At 37.5% G+C, this 3,065-nt stretch overlaps 1 pseudogene; it reads right to left on the bottom strand.

Moving 5' to 3' along the window:
- Window positions 1-1,166: 1,166 nt before the first annotated feature.
- Window positions 1,167-2,096, bottom strand: LOC105084043 (lipid scramblase CLPTM1L pseudogene; annotated as a pseudogene).
- Between the last annotated feature and the right edge of the window lie 969 nt (window positions 2,097-3,065).

Genomic DNA, 3,065 nt, shown 5'->3' with positions numbered 1-3,065 from the left:
AAACAATCAGATAGCTTTTTCTCTCCTAAATGACTTGCTTTTGCAATGGATATAAAAGCTATTAGCTTTTTTTTTTTTAAAGCAGGTATGGGGTTTGAATATTTGTCTCTTGAGATACACACTAATTATTAATAAAGAGGTTGTGAAAATTGAACATGACTTTCAGCCAACACAGTAACACAGACTCTGCTAAGTGACAAGTGACATTAAGAGCCCTTGAGAGACAGGTCCCTGTCAGAGGAAGGAGATTCATGTTGGTGTAAAGGGAATAAAATATTTCCATTATAGGGAAGTTTAATTTCACTTCTTACCTGAAGATCACTGTAAACCAAAGTGAACTTGTTCAAGAGACTGTTTTGACATCTGATTTTGTTAAACTCTTGCCTGACCTGTCAGTCACCTAAAGAACTCCATGACAGTTTTCCATTTCCTTCAAATTCTTCAAAAGCTTCTTGTCGAGTTTTAAGCTTTAGTCTGTCTCGTAATGATGACATAAATACATCCATGTTGATTATCAGTCTATTTTCTTTATGTTAAAACCCTCGAACTCCACAATAAGTTGATTTCACACTCAAATGTCACACTTTGGACCTTGCCATAGTTCAAAATTGCTGCATCTCTCAAATCCCCCATTTAATCATGAATTGCTGTCTTTCAGTCTTTCTTGTAACAGCTCCTTTGTTCTCTTCTTAAATGCTTGGTCTTTCTGCCCTTCACGCCAGTTTCCCTGATTAGATGATCTCCAACTCACTTAAGATAACAAGTTAGACATTTTATAATGCATTTGCCTATTGAATTCTTTAACCCACCACAAATTCCCTGCTATTTTGCATTGTCATCCCCGAAAGACACCAACCAATGTGAGTTGGCTCCTTAAGAATAAAAGCCGACAGATCGACAATGAGGAATTTCAAGCTGTGCAGGTAAATGCCTTCCAGGGTAGAGGGAACACTGATTTTATCATGTGATTTACAAAAGCTGGGGTAACATAAAGAGAAGAGCAACAGCTTACTCCAGGCATTGACAGAGCAGATGATTAACCAAAAATACCAACTTTTATACTTGATGTGCAAGAGCAAATAAACAGCACCTCAGGTACAGACAGGGAAGCAAGACAAGTATTTTACAGATCTCAAGTCTCTCTGAAGAACAGTCATTTACTGTCTCTAGTTAAGTTGCTGCTCAATGCCTGAATCAGGATAAAGACTGGCAGATATCTCTGCTTGTCCAGAAGGAAAAGTAGTGGAAATAGCTCTGAAGTAGAACCAAATCACCGCGTTGGTGAACATTCCAATCATGCTCTGGTCTTTCTTCCAGAAATTGATGTCATTTTTTAAATGTCAGGAAATCAAAAAGAAGAGGAAATGCAGCGACAAAGAAGGTCAAAGCTAAGAAGTACAAGTTGATATCATCTGCAAAAATTCTTTTCACCTCACTAGCAATTTTCTTTGAAAATCCGATTTGCTGCAGGGAGTGCGCGGCACCCTGCATGTGAATCCAAGTGGGGAGGGTCTCCCGTGTGAGATCTCGTCCTCGGAGATTGTGAGCTCAATGGTAGCATGATCTGTGATCATCAAGTTCTTCACTTCATTACTCAGCTGATCTAGGAACAGAATGGGAAAGTCACATACATCTTTTTCCCAACTGGATCATCTTAATAAATCCATGCCCATCAGCAAGAAGAGAGGACCCATCAAAAACAAAGTCATCTGCCATCACGTTCAGTGTCATCCTCATCCTCCAATGAAAAACAGGTTCATTCAAGGTATTTCTCTGCTTCTTTTCAGCTTCCATTTGCTGAACAGCATCTTCCCCAAAGAGAAGATTGATTTCTTTGGCTTTTGGGACCACGTAGGTGGTAGGAGAATTTAAGGGGTGCACCTGTTTGCCATCATACCAAGGTAAAATTCCAATATGATGGAGAAAAAGGTAGGCATATCGCATCCTGTTATTTCTTTGTGTGTGTGTGTTTCAGAAATATTAACTGTCCTATCAAACTTGAACTCCACATCAAAGGTCCTGCTGGACTGGGCTCGGGCAGGAGGAAGATCGTCTCCGGGAGGAGTGTGGGTCGCTCTCTTTATATGTAGTAACATTTTTCATTTTTGCACCCACGATGCCTGATATTAATGCAGCCATTCCAGTTTTCTTGTGGTTGATCTTTATAGGTTATAACAATTTTTGTCCTTTTACTTCCAATCTATTTGTGTCTTTGAAACAGAGTGGGTCTCCTGTGGACAAACTATACTTGGCACATATTCCCTCACCCGCTAGTGTAACAATCACTGTCCTTTAATTGGATTGTTTAATCCATTCCAGTTAATGTCATTACTGATACAGCTGGATCTACACCTGCCACTTTCCATTTTGCTTCCTCTATACCCCATATCTATATTTTTCTATTTCTCCTTTACTGCTTTCTTTTGCATTTAGTGACTGTTTTCTAACTTAGTGTTTTAACTTTGTTAATGATTTTTCACATTTTTTAGTTGTGGTAGGGTTTACCATATAAATTTTAATTTATTCAAATTATCTGCATATCAATACTAACTTAATTCTAGCAATGTATACAAATGTTACTCCCATGTAGGTCTATTCTCGTTCCCTCTTCTGTGGTGTTCTTTCTATACCTGTTGTATCAATTAATATTACAACCTAATAATTAATTGTTCTAATTATTACTTTACAATCTGTTGTCATTTCCTTTGCTTTGCTTCCACTCGCTTCTTTTGTGCTTTTATTTTCAAATATAATACACATATATTGCGTTTTATGTGTTAAAGGCCCAATAATACTTCATATGCATATTATTTTATATTATTGCTTTTTGAATCAGTTAAGATTAGAAATGAGAAAACACCCTAAGTGTGCTTTAGTTTCACCAAATAAATTTGGGAAAGCGTTGCTTGTTGTGTTGGAAATCCATTACTAAGAGACAAAAGTTTTATAAACTTTCTCACAACGTTACACGTTCCCCTGACACTTCTTACATACACTACTTCATGTCCGGTGACATTACTGACATCACTGTCCATTACATTACATTATATTCTGTCCCCCATACT

The sequence above is a fragment of the Camelus bactrianus genome, chromosome 23 (genome assembly GCF_048773025.1).
Source record: "Camelus bactrianus isolate YW-2024 breed Bactrian camel chromosome 23, ASM4877302v1, whole genome shotgun sequence".
NCBI classification, from domain to species: domain Eukaryota; kingdom Metazoa; phylum Chordata; class Mammalia; order Artiodactyla; family Camelidae; genus Camelus; species Camelus bactrianus.
The sequence above is the reverse complement of the archived record's forward strand: the minus strand, read 5'-3'. Positions and strand labels throughout refer to the sequence as shown.